General features: G+C 53.1%; 1 long non-coding RNA gene across 1 annotated transcript; it reads left to right on the forward strand.

Moving 5' to 3' along the window:
* The first annotated feature begins 4,762 nt into the window (after window positions 1–4,762).
* LOC140685161 (uncharacterized) lies at window positions 4,763–19,523 on the forward strand. The gene is made up of 2 exons (XR_012058434.1): window positions 4,763–5,123; window positions 18,979–19,523. It is a non-coding gene; the product is annotated as an uncharacterized lncRNA (long non-coding RNA).
* The last annotated feature ends 874 nt before the right edge of the window (window positions 19,524–20,397 follow it).

The following is a 20,397-nucleotide window of genomic DNA, read 5'->3' on the forward strand; positions in this document are numbered from 1 at the left end:
GGCAGAGGTGGGGCTGCACGATCTTTAAGGTTCCTCCCACCCAAACCATTCCATGATGATGATGACGATGAAGATGTGGAATTTGCAGTCACTTCCACGAGCTTCAGGATGCCAGGTGAGAAATGCTGACCCCTGAGGCCAACACAACGCAGCTGCATCCTGCTTCATGCACATTTATTTAGGCTTCATCAGCTTTGCTTCCAGTTCCTCTAGTCCTGGCATTTCTGGGTTTGTGCTTATGTCACTGGAAGATTCTTTCTTGTGGTTATAACTAAAAAGGAATTTTTTTTTGGAAATGAGAATAAAAGATTGAGCCAAATTGCTAATATTTGTACTGACCTATAGATGAAAGCAACACCATTCCCCAAGTCTTAATTATGCTTGGAAAGGGCCAGATTTTGCTCATTTTTCACAAATCTGATGGATATTAACTTCAATGTTTCTACTGGCATGATATAATATAAAAACAACTCTGATGTTAATTGCTGCTTAGTCAATCAAAATGCTTAGTGATTTTGGGAAATAAAATTCAGGAAGTAGCTCAGATTGCTCCATAGTATTTTGGAGTGCTAAAGACGGCCTCTGGCAAATGTGGAGGGAAAGAGGCTCCAGGCTGAGCGTGGGCTGGACTTGGAAATGCCACTGACAGTGGCCTTGTCATGGCTGGGCTGGCAGGGGAGGGACAAAGGGCTCATTAGACATTGCAGATGAACTGCCCACTGCTCCAGCCAGTGTCAGCACCCGGGGGCTGCCAGGGCTCCTCTGGAAAAACCACAGATATTTCTATTTTTCCTGTTCAGCGAGTGTTGCAGCTGACCTCAAATTGCCTTCCTCTCCTTGTGTTGATGATCCCCAGTGCCCAAACACTCCCAACAAAAACCAGAGCAAGCATCCATTCACTGTTCATTCCTGCCCTGAGCTGGGCAAACAACTCAGGTCTTGCATTTCTTCACCAAACAAACCATAATTTTGGGCTGAGCAGAAGATTTCACCAGAACATGCCAGGGACTGTTTAATCCGTGGTGTCAGGGCATTTTTGTAACAGTTTTTTCTAAGCACTTAAAAATGAAAGGGTGGAAGTGAAGAAAAAAAAAAAAACCTGCTGTACAGAAAAACTGCAAAATTTTGGATCTTGGGGGCATTTTAAAAGCTTAATCTTTTGACTGGAGCAGTTTGACAGCTTCGCAAACTGTTTACATTGATAGTTCCATTTTCTGAGGGGAAAAAATTGTCCTCAGCCAAAATAAGTAACGGATGTGTAGCTGTGTCACAGATGGATCTGGCACAGCTGATGCTCCGAGGTTCTCCTGTTTGCAGTGGCTTTTGTCACTCGCTGATGGATTGGGCTGATGTTTCCCATATCAACCATCTCAGGCTGGCGGTGTCTGTGTGTTCCCTCTGAGAGTTCCATAAAAACCCACTTCAGCTGCTCTGAAAATAGCGCCAGGGGATGCAGAGGTGGAGCAGCTCTGGGAGATTTGGGGTGCTGCTGGGTGAGGGCAGCTCTGCCCCAGCCCTGAAAGCCCCTCAGCCCTGTGCTCAGCCCCAGCCTGGGCAGTAGGGCAGGGGGGGTTCTGCTCCTCTGCCCCACCTGCAGAGCTGCCCCAGCCCTGGGCAGGCACAGGAGGGACCTGGAGCTGCTGCAGAGAGCCCGGAGGAGGCACCAGAGATGCTGCAAGGGCTGGAGCCCCTCTGCTCTGGAGCCAGGCTGGGAGAGCTGGGGGTGCTCACCTGGAGAGGAGAAGGGTCCAGGGAGAGCTCAGAGCCCCTTGCAGGGCCTGAAGGGGCTCCAGGAGAGCTGGAGAGGGACTGGGGACAAGGGATGGAGGGACAGGACACAGGGAATGGCTCCCAGTGCCAGAGGGCAGGGCTGGATGGGATATTGGGAATTGGGAATTGTTCCCTGTGAGGGTGGGCAGCCCTGGCACAGGGTGCCCAGAGCAGCTGTGGCTGCCCCTGGATCCCTGGCAGTGCCCAAGGCCAGGCTGGACACTGGGGTTTGGAGCAGCCTGGGACAGTGGGAGGTGTCCCTGCCATGGCAGGGGTGGGACTGGATGGACTGTGAGATCCCTCCCAACCCAACCCATTCCAGGGTTCTGTGAATCCATGATTAAAGAACTCCTGTACATACTGCCATTTTTGGAGCACCCCATGGTGCCTGGGGGTACTGGGCATATCAGGGAAACCAATAACTTGGGGTGACCCTGAGGAAACTCAGTTTGCTTCACTCTCACTGGAAATTCTTGAAAAACCTCATTGTAACCAAACTGAGCAGGAATTTCCTAGCTGACAAGAAACACTCTCTGAAAATCCCGTTTGCACAAAGCCCGGTGTGTTCCTCCTCTCTTTCCTCACTGTGGGGTCAGCCTGTGTCTGTCCCCAGCTTGTCCCTTGCCAGCCCCAGCCTGGCTCTGCGTGCTGCAGGCTGATGCCCAGCCTGCCCTTGCCCTGGCTGTTCTCTCAGCCCCTTGTGGGCAGTGCTGGAGCCAGAACCTGCCGGAGTGAACTGCTGGCACCTCTCCTGTCCCTTCCCTTCCAGGGCTGTGCTCCTGCTCCCTGCAGGGCTGTTGCAGGGCAGGGAAAGCTCAGCACTGGTGGCAGGGCTGCCCTGCCCTCCGTGGGGTTTTAATGCTCCTCAGTTCATCCCTGAACTCCCTGGGACAGCTGCGTGGCTGTGCCACCTCCCCAGAGCACTGCTGGAGCCACTGTCCCCGGCATTCTCCAGATGAGCACTGGATGTGATACTCCTCAACCTGGCCCCGGGGCACAAGGAAGTTCAGGTGGATTTGATCATCTTGGAGGTCTTTTCCAACCTTCAGGATTCTGTGATTGTGCCTTAATGGAGTCCACAGGGACCATGAACACCAGGAAGGTCCTCATCTCTGCACTGCAGCCTGCAGAGGGTCCTGGAGCGGAGGTTTGTCCTGGAACAGGGATTTGTCCTGGAAAATGGGATTTGTCCTGGAGCAGGGCATTCATCCTGGAGCAAGGGTTTAACCTGGAGCAGGGATTTGTCCTGGAGCAGGGGATTTGTCCTGGAGCAGGGATTTGTCCTGGAGCAGGAATTTATGCTATAGCAGGATTTATGCTGGAGCAGGGATTTGTCCCAGAGCAGGGATTTGTCCTGGAGCAGGGATTTCTCCTGGAGCAGGGGATTTCTCCTGGAGCAGGGGATTTCTCCTGGAGCAGGAATTTGTCCTGGAGGTGGGATTTCTCCTGGAGCAGGGATTTGTCCTGGTTTCCTGGTGATACCCAGCCCTGGGTGAGAGGCTGCTGCCATGCAGGTTTGGTTCCTGGGTTTGGCTCCAGCTGGGAGCAGCAGGTGCTCCCCAGGCAGGGCTCAGCCCCCAGCCCTGCAGGTGCCCTGGCCCAGCAGCAGCCCCAGCCCCGCCCTGGGGCACGGTTTGGTACCAGCCCAGGGAGGGGAGCAGCACCACAGGCACTGGGGGGGCTCTGGGGTGACTCCAGCTGGGAATTGTGTCCATTCCCACCCAGATGTGGGAATCGATTTAGGCTCTCAGTGCCATTTTCTGTGCAGTCCCAGGCATCCTGCTGCTCTGCTGGGCTCTGCAGAAGCTTTGGTCCTGGCAGGGAGGTGGAGCCTGAGGCTGCTCCCGAGATGCCCAAGGTGGGAGCTGCCCTCTGCATCCCCTTTCCCGGTGAGAGTCCAGCCAGCACTTCCATCCACATTCCAGAGGGACTGCAGCCACAGCAGTGCAGGCAGGGAACTGCAGAACCTCCTGCACTGCCACATCCCTGGAGACAAAGCTTCATACCTTCAGCTTGGTGATCACCCAAAGGAACCCTTGGGGTGGGACAAAATCCAGGAGGAGCAGCATGAATCCTAAAGAGTGAAATTGCAAAGGGTGCCAAAGAACCAACTTTCATATGGTTTTAACTCCGAGGCAAATCTGGAGGATCTGCTCTAATCTGTTTTCAAGGGAGAAAAATGGCTCCAAACAGTGCTACTCTTTAAAAAATACTTGTCTTAAAATTAACACAACAATTAATTAGTCATTAGAGTAGTGCATCCTTGAAAACAATTTATTTGAAGCCTCCGTCCTACATAAGGAGCTCTTTGAGTCCCAGATTTAGCCACAAAACTCAGCCCTAGCCTTCAGCTGTGCAAGGGAAGTGGCACAACCATAATGTAATATCATTTTCATATACATTTATGAGTATAAAAACTGAGTACATCCATATTTAAAAGACAGACATTATATGAAACTCCCTTCTCTGTGTCTATGGAGTGTTTCAGCTTCATAGAAAAAAAGATGTGATGGATTTATTTACCTGAGACAGAACAGTTTGGCCACTGGAAGTCCTTGTCATTTGGGGAGCGCCAACACAGTTCCTCAGGATCTGCTCTAAGCCATGATCCTTCCCAGGCTCTGGAGTGACCAGGAGGAACACATGCAGATTTGTCCCTTGCCAGGGACATACCAGGGAAAAGTTTATTTAATGCAGAGGAGATGAAAAGTCTCCTTATCCATCAGTGCTGTGCAGAGCGAAATAAAGGCACCATTGATTTTGTGTTTGAGGTAATGAATTGTGGTGCAAAGCCTGGTTTGGAGTTTAAAGGCCACGTTCCCACAGCCAGGACCTCTGGCTGCAGGGCAGCACCTGGCAGCTGAGAAATGCCGGGAAGGAGCGGAGCTGGCCTGGAGCAGTTGGTTTGTGTGCTCCCAGAATGGGCCCAGCTCCCAAAGAGAGGATGAAGGATGGAGCAGGAGCTGTGGGAACAGGGCTCCGGGCTCCCTGTGGCCCTGCCAGGGCTCCCTGCCAGGCTGCTCCTGCTCCACACCAAAAGGGGATTGGGAACCCGTTATCCCAGCAGGATGCAGAGCCACACTTCCCTCCTCCTTCTCCACACCAAAAGGGGATTGGGAACCCGTTATCCCAGCAGGATACAGTGGCTGCTGTCGGTGCCCCCAGGGCAGAGATGCCCTGAAGCCGTGGTTGGAGGTTCTGCAGCAGTGGGAGGATCACAGATGTTCTGAGCTCCAAGAAGGCACATTTCTCTTCCCTGGAGCACTCTCCTTCAGCTCTGGGCCAGAATTTAGCCAACAGCATGTTTCTACTGCTGAGGAGATGAAAGGAAAAAGGACAGACCTGGCAGGAAGGTAAGAGAATTTGTGATGGTCAAAAAGAAACAGGGGAGCTGGGGCTGGCTGTGGAATCATGGAGTGGTTTGGGTGGGAAGGGACCCTAAAGCCCATCCAGTGCCACCCCTGCCATGGCAGGGACACCTTCCCCTGTCCCAGGCTGCTCCAAACCCCAGTGTCCACCCTGGCCTTGGGCACTGCCAGGGATCCAGGGGCAGCCACAGCTGCTCTGGGCACCCTGTGCCAGGGCTGCCCACCCTCCCAGGGAAGGATTTTCCCTAATATCCCATCTAAACACACTCTGTGTCCGAGCGAGCTGCTCCCCCTTGTCCTGTCCCTCAGTGCCCTTGGAAACAGCAACAAAGCAAAGGATCCCTCCTGTAATGGACTTGTGGTGCAAAGCACCTTATGGCCAAATGCCAAATCCTTCCCAGGCAATTAGAGTGTTTGTGTGACTGGTAAGGACAGGCTGAAATTAATGGAATTTCTAAACACTGCATGTAAACTGTTCAAGGTATGGCAGAAATTAAAGAGCAAACAACAGGTGAGATGATCTTGAGACGAAATCTCCTTCCTTGTGCCCTAAAAGGATTAGTGCCTTCCCAATTAGCCCAGATTTTGGGCTCAAAGTATAAATACATCTGTCCCAGCCCTGGGGCCCAGCACGGGGAGGACCTGGAGCTTCTGGAGAGAGCCCAGAGGAGGTCACAGAGATGCTGCAAGGGCTGGAGCCCCTCTGCTCTGGAGCCAGGCTGGGAGAGCTGGGGGTGCTCACCTGGAGAGGAGAAGGCTCCAGGGAGAGCTCAGAGCCCCTTGCAGGGCCTGAAGGGGCTCCAGGAGAGCTGGAGAGGGATTGGGGACAAGGGATGGAGGGACAGGACACAGGGAATGGCTCCCACTGCCAGAGGGCAGGGATGGATGGGATATTGGGAATTGGGAATTGTTCCCTGGAGGGTGGGCAGGCCCTGGCACAGGGTGCCCAGAGCAGCTGTGGCTGCCCCTGGATCCCTGGCAGTGCCCAAGGCCGGGCTGGACACTGGGACTGGGAGAAACCTGGGACAGTGGGAGGTGTCCCTGCCATGGCAGGGGTGGCACTGGATGGACTGTGAGGTCACTCCCAACCCAAACTGGTCTGGGATTCTGATCTCCCTCCTTCCCATCTCTGCCTCATGTCTCATCACCATCGCAGCCATCCAAAGAGCCCTGACCCTGTGGGTGTTCACTGGGAGGTTTCCCTAGCACAGTTAATCCAGAAGCAACGCTGACTTCAATGCCCTTTTAGAGAAAGGAAGATTTCAGAAAATCCAGGTCTGTAGTTCTGGGCTTTGCCAGAACCTCCCCAGGACCATGTGCTGCCACAGGTGGTTTCCAGCTCACCGGGTGAGTCCCTGCAGGAGCTGCAGAGCTGCTGGGGGGACCTGTCCCCTTCCAGGCTGGCTGTAGAGCTGCCCAACTATGAAGCTTTGCTCTAAATCCCAGAGTCAGTCGCAAAACATTCTGCCTGATTAAAACCCCAGGACCCTCAGCTGGAGGAAGCCTCCCCCACCTCCCCCTGTCTGAGGGAGAGATTTGGCCCTTTGCACCTCAGTGGGCTCAGGAGCTTGCAGAGCTCAAGGACTTTAAGTGACCCTTAAAGGCAGAGCTGTGGAGTGTCAGGGGGTGCTTCAGTTTTTCCTGAGCAGGGGCAGCTCTGTAGGGTTTGACAATAATGTGGCTATAATAACTTGTCACTGCAGCCCACCCCCCAGCTGGGTAATAATTAGCATTGACTCCATGATTCTCAGAAGGCTGATCAATTGCTTTAGTGTACTACACATATTAAGAAACCCATTGCCCTTACAGACAGTCACGACACAGGTGGACCCAACTGGTCCTTCAATCCAAACACCATCACCATTCACCATTGGCCATTTAAGAAATCACCCTTTGGTAAATAAATCTCCATGGCACATTCCACATGTGCACAACAGCAGGTGCAACAAGTGGAGATAAGAATTGTTTCTAATTCCTTTCTCTGATCTTCTCACAGCCTTCCCCGGGAAAATGCCTGGGAAAGTCTGTGCCTGCTCTCTGTGGCCAGAGAGCTGCTGCCACAGTAACTCAGTCATTCAGGAAATTAATTCCTGTCCTGACTGGCTCTGAGCTGGGATTTTTGCTGTTTAGTACAGCCCCAAGGGAAGAGCAGAGGGAGAAGGGCACAGACTTTCAGGTTCTCACACATTGAGCTGCATTCTCCTTTCATGTGAGCAGGATATTTTTGATTTAGGAACGTTCAGAGCAGCCACAGTCACAATTTACCCTCCATGTGCCCTGGGGTGTGCTTGGGTAAGCAGCCTCAGCCAGGCTCTGCTGGGGTGCTAATGGCCCTACCACCGGTAGTAATGAGATGTCCTACTGATTATTTATCCATCACTAATAGACTCCTGCATTCCAAGAGGATCACTCGGGTGTGACTGCCAGAGAGAGTGTTTAATGTAGGACTGAGTGCAGGCAGGACCTGGAGCCCCACAGGTGACCCTTTCCTAGCATACTTGTAAAGAGGGAAAATTGATTTAACTGGGATCAGACTTGGTGGGGGCAGGGGGATACCCTAAAAAAGGCTGTAGCCTTTTCACTGACACCAACAAGGTTTGGGATTCAGCACCTGCTCCTCTGCTCTGGAGCACACACACAGTCCCTGTGGACACATGGGAAAATGATTTCCATAGGTAAAATCTTCCAGGCGGGATTTCCCTGGGGACAGAGGAGGTTTCAACTCAGCACTTGCACCTTGGAGTGCTGCATTTCACCAGTTCATAAAGCTGGAGGCCCAGCCCAGCCTTTAACAATCCTGCACTTGCTCAAGGTCTGTAGAGTTCATAAATGAAAAACAGTCATTTTTTCATTCCTTGCTCTCTGACCCAAACTCACCTTTTCCAGCCTTCCTTTGCAATTCTGAAATGTGCTTTGTTCCTGCAGGATGACATCCTGGAACAGCTCTGAGCACACTGAGAAGGGCACAGAGCAGGGGACAGGTCCCCCGTCACCAGTGGGAGTGTGGCAAAGCCACAAGCAGCCTGAGGCACAAGGGGAACCTCTGCAAGCAGGGTGGGTCACAACCAGCCTGGGGGCTTGTCTGCATTCCACTGCCTTCCAAACACATTCCCTGGCTCTCCATCCACGTGTGCTGGCCTGGGATCTCGCCCAGGAACAGTTCCCAGCCAGCTCTGAGGATCCTGTCCTGCTCTGTGCACACCCGGGTGCTGTTTTAACCAACCCTTTGGGCCAAATGCCAGCAGAGCTCTCCACTCTGCCCCCAGCCCTGGGGAGCAGCTCCCAGTGAGCTCTGCACGGCACGGGGGCGGGCTGGATGTGTCTGCAGAGGCTCAGCCACGGCCCTTCCCATGGGCAGCCCCTGCTGAGCTGAGCCCGTGTCCCAGGCAGAACGCAGCAGGCAGCTCTGCTGGGGGAGCAGCTCCAGCCACGGGGCCCTGAGGAGCCGGGGCTGTGCTGCAAACACCAACTCCATCTGCTCAGAGGAACCAGGAGCTGCATTCCAGCACCCCTGCCACGGCAGGGCTGAGCAGGACGGATGGATGGATGGATGGATCCATGGATGATGAATGGATGATGGATGATGGATGGATGGATGGATGGATGGATGGATGGATGGATGGATGGAGGGATGGATGATGGATGGAGGGATGGAGTGATGGAGGGATGGATCCATGGATGGAGGGCTGGAGGGATGAAGGGATGGATGGAGGGATGAAGGGATAGATGGATGGATGATGGATGGATGATGGATGGATGGATGGATGGATGATGGATGGATGGATGGATGGATGGATGGATGGATGATGGATGGATGGATGGATGGATGGATGGATGGATGGATGGATGGATGGATGATGGATGCATGGATGATGGATGGATGGATGATGGATGGATGATGGATGGATGGATGATGGATGGATGGATGATGGATGGATGATGGATGGATGGATGGATGGATGGATGGATGGATGGATGATGGATGGATGATGGATGGATGGATGGATGGATGGATGGATGGATGGATGGATGGATGGAGGGATGGATCCATGGATGGATGGATGGATGGATGGATGGATGGATGGATGGATGGATGATGGATGGATGGATGATGGATGGATGGATGATGGATGGATGACCAGGGCAGTGAGGCTGGCTCTCCAGGGAATTCTCAGTGTGTGGTAAGGTGGGTGAGGAGGATTCCTGTGGATGGCAATGCCAGGCACACCTCAAGGAGAACAGACGAGAGGGGTGGCTGTGCTGATTTCCCCTTTGATTTCATTGCCAATCTTTGTTCAGCCCATCGTGCTGCACGTGCTGCTCAAGCTCGTGTCACTTGCCCAGCATTGAGATGCCCCCTCAACCCTTTGGCTGTTTTGCTGTGCAGAGAAACTCTGGGTGCTGAAGGCAAAATCTGGCTGTCAGAGGTGTAAATGCCCTTGGTCACCCCAAAGTTCTGCTGTCCATCCTCTCCTGCTGTGTGCTGCTCCCTTCACACTCGCTGCCAACTCCCCCAGCCCTTCCTGGGGGCTGGAGGAGCTTTGTGGTGGGGTAGGTCTGGAGCCTCTGCACTTTTCAGGCCTTTTCTGCTGTGCCCTGAGGACTCTGTGAGCTGCTGCAGTCCTGGAAACTACAGGGCAAAAGGACAGGCCCAGCAACAGGCCAGGGAGTGTTTATGGCAGCTGCAAAACCAGGACATGACCCCCACTGCTCTGCTCAGCTCTTGGCCATCCCAGCTGAGATTCCAGGGCGAATGGCACCCCATGGGTGGGCAGGGTTAGGTGGGATATTGGAAAGAAATCCTTCCCTGGGAGGCTGGGCAGGCCCTGGCACAGGTGCCCAGAGCAGCTGTGGCTGCCCCTGGATCCCTGGCAGTGCCCAAAGCCAGGATGGACAGGGCTTGGAGCAGCCTGGGACAGTGGGAGTTGTCCCTGCCCATGGCAGGGGTGGCACTGGATGGGCTTTAGGTCCTTTCCAAGCCGTGATTTATGGTTCTATGAAATGGTGTGATGATCAGAAAGGTCTGAGGACAAGGCTGTGGAAGGCCACCCGTGGGCTGTGGTGAAAGGAGGGATTGTCCCATGTGGTCAGCAGAGTTCTGCCTTTGGAAACTGAGGCTGATCAGAGCCAGCTGCTGTGGCCAGAAAGCAGAGGAAAGACAAGTCAATGTTGTTTTCAGGAATGGTTCTGGTTTAGGGAGGGTTTGAGCTGGCGTGTTCCTCCAGGAGACCCTGCATTGCAGAAAGGAACAAAGTGCGCGCAACACCTGAGTGCCACCTGCAGTGGCTCTGGAGGGGGCTGCTCCAGCTGGAAAGGGAGAGAGCCTTCCAGAACTGATTTACAGGAGTGGGAGATACTGGGAAATGCCAGGCTAGGAATGACCTATGTGTTAATAATCCAACTCCCTTATCTGTATGTATTGTTCCCTACTCTTAAATGTCACAGCCACAGGCCATTTGTCCCACCGACTGCTGCCTCAGTCTGTGTGCTGCTGGGAAGGTGCTAAAGGAGCACCTCTGCAATATTTTACCTCTTTTGTCTGCCGCAGGCCCTTCTTTGCTGCACACACTAATGCTGCCCTGCTCCCAGTGTCCATGCAGGCTGTTCTGCAACATCTTGGCATTACTGAGGGTTTTGTCCTTTTCTGCTAGCAGTCAGTGCCACTGTCCCATGGGCACAGGGAGCGTCTCCAGGCACCAAGGTCACAACCTCCCCTTGTTTTCCTGTAGAATCATGGAATCACAGGATGTCCTGAGCTGGAAGGCACCCACCAGGCTCATCCACTCCCACTCCTGTCCCTGCCCAGACCCCCAACAACCCCACCCTGTCCATCCCTGGCAGCGCTGCCCAAAGGCTCCTGGAGCTCTGGCAGCCTCGGGGCCGTGCCCATTCCCTGGGCAGCCTGGGCAGTGCCAGCACCTCTGGGGGAAGAACCTTTCCTGCTCTCCAGCCTGAGCTGCCCTGGCCCAGCTCCACAGAACAGACATGGAGGATCTAACTCTTCACAAGGGTGTCTTTCAAAACCTTTTACTTACTGGATGTGAAAATTTCTCGTGTAGGTGGGAGCACTTGTCTCTCCTGAACACCTGGGCGTGGAGCAGGTCAGCCAGAAAAGGAAGGGCACGTGTTTTGAGAACACTTGTCTTACTCTCAATCTCGTCTTACTCTAAGTCACTTGTGAAGGAGCAGATGTGATCCTGTGGGAGGAACAGGCACAGATTGTTTTTTCCAAACCTTTGTTCCACATCACAGTCACAAGAATGTTCAGATCCTTTGATGACACAGCCCAGACTAATTGCCAGGCAGGTCCAGCGTGCTCGCTGAAAAGGAAAGGTGTTTTGTGCAACAGGCGGTGAATAATCATATGATTAAACTCAGCCCCCTAAGAAGTGCTCACGAGAGGCTTAGTGGTGATTAAGCAGCCAGTCTTGGGTTTATCTGCTGATTGCTTGGCCTGGAGTGGATCCTGTCATGAGTGTGGGGCTGTGATTGTGCCTGGGGGAGTGTGGGTGAGCAGGAGCACCCACGAGTGTGTGTGTGTGTGTGTGTGTGTGTGTGTGTGTGTGTGTGTGTGTGTGTGTGTGTGTGTGTGTGTGTACACCTCCACAGGCACGCCTCACACCTGCCAACCCACCCTCCATCCAGGAGCAAAGTGCACCATCAGCAGGGCACTGATGGTGTGTAAATACATCCAGCTCAGGCTGTCTGAACACAGATTCAGTTTGGAGACATTTTTTAAAATCAGATACCAGTGTCAATCTGTGAGCTTTCTGTTGGCCTTCCCATTTAACTGCCACTCCTCAGTTCCTCAGTATTTGGTACACATTTCACCTTTGGCAGCAGCTCTCCAAGGAGGAAGATGCATTTGTGATAGCACATTTGGGAGTGTGGCCCTGCTATTGCAAGAGTTGAATTGAAAAGGATTTATTAAATAGATCAAGAACAATTGATCAAGGTCATTTGGGGGAAGCTTTCCTGGACTGATGCAGAATAAATAGCTACAAAATGAGGGTCACAACTGAAAACCAGCAAGTTCCCAGACACTTTCACAGACCTTTCAGAGATTAAAAGCAAAGCAAGGACAATTTACAGCTGTGCTGTGCTGTTCCCTCTGGAGGAGGGTTCCTGTCCTACCAATCAGCTGGCAGGAAGTTTTGGACTTTGCTTTTCTTTGGGAAGACAGCAATGTGTTTTTGACCCTAAACCCCTCTAGAAAGCAGGGGGTTGTCCATCCTTGGCAGGGTCCCACATTGCCATGAGTTCCTGGTGGCTGTTTTGGGGTTGTTCATTTTGGGGTTGTTCGTCCATTTATCTGTATTTCCCCCTGTGCTGCTTGAAGCTCCTGGATGGTTCCCTACGTTTAGAGGCAGCTTCTAACAGAACCCCTCTTGGGCTCCTTAGTCTGAGGGGTTTGATAACTTATCCCTTCCATGACTGCATCCCTTTTCACTTGTTCTGGCCACTAACTGCAAGCCTTTGTTTCCAGCAGTGGCTGCAGACAGGTCAGGATTGGATGCCTGCACCTTCCAACATAATTTTCTGCCTTAGGCCATGAAATTTGTGTCATTTCCAGAATGCAAATCCCATTTGGGAAACAAGCTAAACCCAATTAAACCAAGCCTTTCTAATTCCTGTAAATACAACAGCCACAGTTGCACATGTTTGTGTTTTGTCTTTGGGAGCTGGCAGAGCAGGCAGGGACATTACTCACCCAGGGCTTATCTCACTCACATGAAATGTTTGACTCCTGGTTTCAGGTGAAGGACATGCTGCACAACCAGCTCAGTCTGTCTCTCTCTCTTTGATTTATGAGCCACAGAGAGAAATATTTCATCTCTGGGGCTAAACTTACTGCAATGGCTGAGGAGAACCATGGAAATTTGGCTCAATTAACAAACCAAGCACATCCTAATTATTTTTACTGCAACCTAGTTGTCTTCTATCCCATGGTCTCAGTTGTGCCTCACTGTTAAATGCAGAATCTTTTCCAGGAAAATGTATATTGCTGCTCCTCCTCAGGTCAGAAATTGAAAGAATTTGTAGGAATAACCCATCACTCCTCGCCATGGTCTGCAGAGTGCCGTGGCAGGAGGGGCTCAGGGAGATTTGGTTCCGGGCTAGGGAAGGAGGATGTTGCTTCCTGCAGCTGCTCCTGCAGCCAGCAGTGTCCAGGGTCTGCACCAGGGCACATTCTGCTCTGGGAAGTGGTTCCAGGTGGCCTGTGACACTGGAATGTGCCTCCTGGCCCTGCAGCGCTGCCTGAGGAAGCCACTGCCCTGTAACAGGGTCTCAAAACTCTAAATCACAACTGATTTGGGGAAACTGATTTGATGGAAATGGGCTGCAAAGTGGCTCCCAAAGATCCCCAGGGACACTCACTGCCAGGGGCTCCGGCTGCTGTGTGTCCCTGAAAACCCACAGCTTGGACAGGTGACGGCCAGGGAGGCTCAGGGGCCACTCAGGAGGAGGGAGGGAAGGGCTTTTTCCTGGCCAGGTAAAAACCAAGACTTCAGCTCTCCTTTTTGCTGTTTTTATTGAAAAAGGGGAAACTTCTGGAGCAGGGTTTGTCCCACCCAGGGCTGTTCTCAGGTGCCAGTGGGATTTTACAGCTCAAAGGTGTTTAGAAGTGACCATACCCAAAGCCCAGAGGGTTTTCCACAGTGGGAAGTCTGGCTTAGGAGTCCTCTGCTCCTCGTGCTTTGTCCCAGATCCCAGGTGCTGTGAGCTTGGAGGGGTTTGGTGTGGCAAACCTTTGTGTGGAGATGGAGTCAGGCTTTGCAGAGCCCGGTTTGTGTGTGGCTCTATCCCCACCCCAGACGTTCATGTTCACAGATTAGGCAGAGCTTGATCTGGATCAGATAAATACATTAACACATCATCTGCACTCAGCATTAGTGCAAAGCTCCCTGAGCACTCCTAATGCCCGGGATATTCTCATTTTTGGCGTGTATTACACGACAAACATCCAGCTGGAAAATCAAATCACAAGAAAGCGAGATGGTCTCTTATCATTTCCTGCCTGGGGAAGTGACTGGATGTGAGTGAAGCTTTTTGCTGTTCCTTGGGAGAGAGCAGCTCAAATAAAGCCAGAGTAGGGATCTTCCTGGCAGCTGTGGATCCAGAACAAAGCTTTCCCCAGCAGGGAAGGGGCTCTAGGGCATTGTGGAGCATGCAGGGACCTGGCAGGGTGCAATTACAGCTGGTGGTGAAGTGCTCAGACTGACTGAGCTGTGTTCTGTTCTCTTAGTGACCAGTGTCATTAATCTTAATTAATCCTAATGGCACTGGTGTCAGACTTGGAGCTGGACAGGTAAAATAACACGTGGATTACTCAAAATGCCTCCTGTTCATGTACCATGTCAGACACCACCACTGCCACCACTGGACTGAGAGGTCACAGCACTGATGTGTCTCCAGAGGGAGAAAGTTCTGAGCTGGAGGAACCCACTGGATCATCCAGCCCAGCCCCTGTCCCTGCCCAGACCCCCACCAACCCCACCCTGTCCATCCCTGGCAGCGCTGCCCAAAGGCTCCTGGAGCTCTGGCAGCCTCGGGGCCGTGCCCATTCCCTGGGCAGCCTGGGCAGTGCCAGCACCTCTGGGGGAAGAACCTTTCCTGATCTCCAGCCTGAGCTGCCCTGGCCCAGCTCCAGCCGTTCCCTGGGTTCAATGGGACGCACCTGAGCCTCCCCTCACATCTGGCAGCACACTGTGGAACACTGAAAGCAGATGAGGGATGTGTAATGGTGAGTTACAACTTTTAAAATTAACATGTTAAAAACAAACAATGGAAGGTTTGGGGTTTATCAACACCTTCCCCACCACACTCCACACGTGCTCCCAGTAAATATCCGTGCTTTCTTAGAGATGCCTGTTGAGACAAAAAGAGCAATTCTGCACTGTAGGTAAATTTAGGAAAAAGGGAAATGAGTCACAATACCTGGCTCTAGGTTTTGTACTTCTGACCACCAGGGCAGGAGGAGCTTCTGCCCCTGAGGGTGGCTGGGTGAGCTCAGATGGAGCTGGTGGCATTGGAGGGGGGATAAGTCCCCTGAGGCACTGACCCATCTCTGTCAGGGTGGTGGCATTGGGCACATGGGGCTGTCTGGAGTGAGTGCCGTGCCCTGGGCACCTCCAGCACCCGCACGAGGCAGGTTCTGACCCTCCATGAACACCCCAGGGCATCTCACTGTCTCCCCTTGAGCAAGATTTGTCCTTCAGCTGGGAAATCAACCAGGAATACGAATGTTCTGGAAACTCCACTGTATCCCAACACAGCTGAAAGGAGTGGCTGAGTGAGTGAACACAGGTGCTAAAATGCGGGGAAACATGGGAATGCAGAGCCTGAGACCTGCAGAGCTGACATGGTGAAGGTGCTGGAGGTCCTGGTGGCCCCACTCAGTGTCCCCTCGCTGCCCCTGCCAAGACAGAGCTTGGTGTGACCCAAGGGCTGGGTGGTCTGAGCCGCTCAGGTTTGCTCTGGGCAGAGGCAAAGACTCAGAGACTTCCAGCAAGTGGAGTTAATAATTTCTGCTCCTGTGCTTGGATTACCTGACTTTGGCTGGCAGGAAATGCAAATGAGGCCATCTTCCCGAGCCAGGTAATTAGTGCTGGTCTGGGCTGTCACCGGGCAGTTCTGGCAGTCCAGGCCGGCTCCTTCGTGATGCAGGACAAAGGGAATGGCTGTGGCCAGGCACCCCGAGGGGCAGGGGCTGCCCTGGGGTGAGGAAGGGCATTCCTGAGGGAGCACTGCACCCTCCTGAAGGCTGGAGGGGCTCCCTGGGGCACCCACCCTGCCGGGCACAGCTCCATCTCCTCCTTGAGGAACATGGTCAAACCGTGAGGAGCGCCAAGCTTTGGGAAAGGTGAGGGAGGCTCAGCAGTGCCCTCCCAGGATCCAGCTGTGACAGCCAGCTCGGCTAGTTTCCACAGCTCTGCACCAGGAAGGGAGGCTCAGGTTCTTCCCTGAGGAGCCCCTAAGCCTGCTCCTGCTGGAGAAGGTCTCCAGGGTGCAGCAGCTGAGAGAGAATTGTCAGAGCTCTCTGCAACTCACACAGGGAGGCAAAGACTTGCCTAGAGCTCTACAACCACCACGAGGCAATTTATAAGCCTTTTCCAATATTCCTTTGCCTTTCATGATTGCTTTGAAGTTGTTCTTTTAGATGAGTTAATTATTCTTTGTTTATTCTGATGAATCAGGGAATATTTGTGTTTTCCCATTGAAAGGTTTCACTCCTGCAAGAGCCCTCACAGAGGAGCTGGCACTGAGAAGCCTTGGAGAGCCCTGGTGAATGTGCTGTCCTTGGTGTGTCCAGCTACAGAGCTGGGGCCAGGATTCAGCTGCAGCTTTTGGGAAGTGAAATCCAAGGTTTGGGAAGGAAGAGTCTCCTCTGTGCATGAACAGGGACAGGGGAAGTTGGAGAGGCCCGTGCCTCCCCTCAGTGGGCACACAGGCTGCTCGGGCATTGCTGTGCTCAGCACCTGAGCCTTGTCTGTCCCTGAGCTGCTCTGGAGCACAACCAATGGAAAAACCTGGGGAAATATTCCTTTCCATGGGCTTTCTGTTCAACCGGTCTCCATGGGATTGCCTCCCACCACGGCAATGCCATCTCAGCTGGCTGTGAAATCAAGCTGGGCAGTGTTGCCCTAGGACACAGCAGGTGCAGCCCGGGCCTGGTGTCACCCTGCTGCCACATTCCTGGTCCCTCCTGACACATTCCTGGTCCCTCCTGCCACAGGAGATGTCCTTTAACAGGTTTGATGTAAATTTTCCCTGCCTCTCCCCTGACCCTGGGGAGAGCTGCTGCAGAGCCAGCAGGGAGGTTCCATCTGTGGCCAGCACACACCAAGAGCTGGATGCCTGCTCTGTGGCCCATGCCTTTTTTTCACCTGCTCAGCTGCTCAGAGCTCCAAGCCAGACACATCCTCACATTCCCTCCTGTTCCACACACCAGTCACATCTGCTCTGCTCCCCTCCCGTGTCAGCTCCCTGCAATCCATTTTACTGCTCGTTTAACAAGAAATCCTCTCCGAGGGCTGTGGCAGCTGGAAGAGCAGCTGGAGGAGTGATTTTCAGTTTCTGCTGGTGGCTTGGAGGCCAGACAGGTTTTTGCTGTCTCATGCCCCGAGTTTGGAAGTTTTCCAGGTGGTAGCAGGGATGCTGCTTCCACAAAGCCTGGATCTCTGATGGGCAGTTTGTCCTGGAGAACCCCGGGTCAGAGCTGGGCTCAGGATGCAGAGCTCAGCTTACCCTGCTTGGAAATGCCACAGCCAGACTCATGCCACAGTGTTTCCACAAGTCAGGGCCTCCAAAATAGGGGACATGAGAGGATGTCATGGTTTGACCCTGGTGCAATGCTGTTGTCCCCATGAAAATACACCTTCCCCAAATGGCTGCTGTGAGATGCAATCAGGAACAGAGCAGAGCAGGCTCGAACCTAAAAACAAAGGAAAAAAAACTTTATTAACCTATTGCTATAATAAAAGACACACACAGAATCCAGGATGAAAACCTTCCAAAACATTCCTCCTCCCCCCACTAAATTTCAAAAAAAACACAGTGAGACACAACCCTGGATTCCTGATTGAGTTACCACCCTTCAGATAATCAATTCTCAGTTCATCAAGGGAGAGAGGAGTCCCTCTTGTACCACAGAGCCCCTGGAAACACAACTACAACCCTTGTGTGTTTCCATGTCACACATGGCACCACCCGGAGAAAATCTGTGACATCCTCCTTCCATGTACACTGCTCTCACCACCGTGCATGGACTGAAACTGCTCATAGGGTTCCTTTTAAGGATGCTTTGCCAAGTACCAAAAAACAACAATTTCTCACTTTGGGACAACAGTCTCCCCCATTTTCTCCTCCCATGGGGCTGAGGGTCTTGAGAACAGAGATCTTCTTCCCTGAGGACAGAGGGCACCACCACACCCTCCTCAGCTTTTCCCTGTTCACTTCCCTCTTGCACATGACAACACCGCAGCAGGTCATTCTCACTCCTGCACTGGCAGTCACTGCAGCAGGTCACTCTCGGCTCAAGCCATTGCATCCCCCTAAGTGCAGTCTCTGTATTATGGCAAAATTGTTCAGCCTATGGCTATACATGAAAAAGTCCAGCCAAGGTCACTCCATCATCTCCTCCCACCTAGGATTCTTTCCCATCTTCTTCTGACACCTCAGGCCCCAGGCTGTCTCTCTTCTCTTTCAGATCAAGGAGGATTAGTGTTTTGCAAAGCTTTCTTTGACCAGAAAGGGTTTAGAGTCTTGGTCTCCCAGGACGGCTGAGATCTCACAGCAGGCTGCCCAGCTCCCACTGCTGGGCACCTTCCTCCCCACTGCTGGGCACCTTCCTCCCCACCACCTCTGTCTTCTCTGTGGTACTGCCAGAACGGGCTCTCTCCATCTCTCTCTCTCCCTCTGGAGGGCTGCCCGGGACATCTCAGTGTTTCTCCACCCTTCCATGCTGTGAGGGCGACCTGGTTCCATTCCCCTACTGACCGGAACAGAAAAGAGAATTCCCCAGGGCGTTCTCTGCTTTTAACCCTCTGTGTTCTCAGAGGAGTGTCCATTCCTTCAGTGGTCACTCCAAGTGTCAGTATCCAAACCTGACCACTGATTGGTTTGACCCCAACTCCCTGAGCAAACTCACCTCCTTGTCAAACCAGGACAGAGGATGAGGAAGCCAGAGCCTCCCTGGGAAAGTGATGCCTTTCATGAAGGTTGGAAAATACCTTCAGGAGCATCTGTCCAACCTTCAGCCCAGCACCACCAAAATCACCCCCAAACTGTGTCCCCAGGTGCCACAAGTCTGCACCTTTCTCACCTGTGTGTGGTTCAGCTCTCCAGGGAGGCTGCAAGGACAAGGACAGTGCCAGCAGCACCTTCAGCCCCACTGGTTCTGCCACTTCCACAGAGGGAACGAGCCAGGCCAGGGTCCCTGTCCTGGTCAGTGTGACAGCAGAGATGGGGCTGCACTGGGAGATGCTGGAGGAGCTGCTTGGGCTCCCAGACGAGAACTGCTGGAACTGCTGTGGTGTGGCCAAGGCCTTGTTGTGCTCTGACAGATGACATCTGTTCGGGAGTGGGACCCTGATGACCCAGAGAGCGTCACCTTTCACAGGACACGGTGTGGGTTTTAGATTCAAAGAAACTGAGAGTTTCTAGTCAGGCAAAAAGCCTGGGAAAGAATTAGAGAAAAATGTAAATAATTCTTTATCTCTTTTGTTTTTCACATTGTTTATAGTTAAGTTCTATCACTGTGCGTCAAGCACTTTGCACCAATGGTGTGGATGGTTTTCACTTCAAAACCAATAGATTTAATCCTCACAAAGTTCTGTATAAAAGAGCAGTGTATTTTAAATAAATCAGAGTCTTACTCTCACAGCCTTCTGAGTCAAGTCTATTCATTCCCGTCCTGCCTCGACAACAACGACATGGGACAATCATTGCCTGAAAGCCGTGGGGGTGAGCTGGGCATGGCATCGAGGAGCTGGCTGGGAGGAGGGTCTGGCATTCCCTGCTCCTCCCAGGGCAGGATTCCATCGGCTCTGCTGTGAGGTGGGGCTGCAGGGTCATTCCAGAGAGCTCCAGAGGGATTAGGCAGGAGCAGACAGGTTCCTTGGATCCTGCAGGGAATACATTCCTGGAGTGGCAGCTGGTGGCCAGAATGCTTGGAGAGGAGGTCTCAGGGGGGAAAAGCAGCTCCCTGTGCCCCCAGGAGCAATGGGAGCAGGGCAGTGCTGGCTCCACAGAGCAGAGGTGCTGCTGAGCAGGGCCACATCAGCTCTGATGATTCCCCTGGGAATTCCAGTGTCTGTGAGCACTCACCTCATCAGGGTGAGGGCTGGCACCTGCCAGAGCTGCCCTTGCACAGCTCCCCGTGCCCAGCCAGGCTTCCCCTCTGGGATGGCACTGGAGCAGGGAGAGCCCTGTGTCAGCAGGAAGGAGAAGGGCTGTTCTGATGGGGATTTGGCTGTGTGAGCCTGGGCTGAGGTGACAGTGACATCAGGGCAGTCACAGCTGTGGCTGCTCCAGCTGGGCTCTGAGCAGATCCCTGGTACCAAACCTCATCGGGGAGGGGCAGCTGCCACGGCTTTGGCTGTGATACTGGACAAGGAGGAGGCTGGCAGCAGCCAGAGCAGCTGGCTGGGGTGGTGGGAGCAGGGAACAGCACAGGGAGGGATTTGCACCTCTGTACCCAGTGCCAGCCAGCACGGGGTGAGGGGCACTGGGAGTTTGGGGATGTTCAGCGTGAGCC

Source organism: Taeniopygia guttata, chromosome 15, assembly GCF_048771995.1.
Source record: "Taeniopygia guttata chromosome 15, bTaeGut7.mat, whole genome shotgun sequence".
Lineage (NCBI taxonomy): Eukaryota > Metazoa > Chordata > Aves > Passeriformes > Estrildidae > Taeniopygia > Taeniopygia guttata.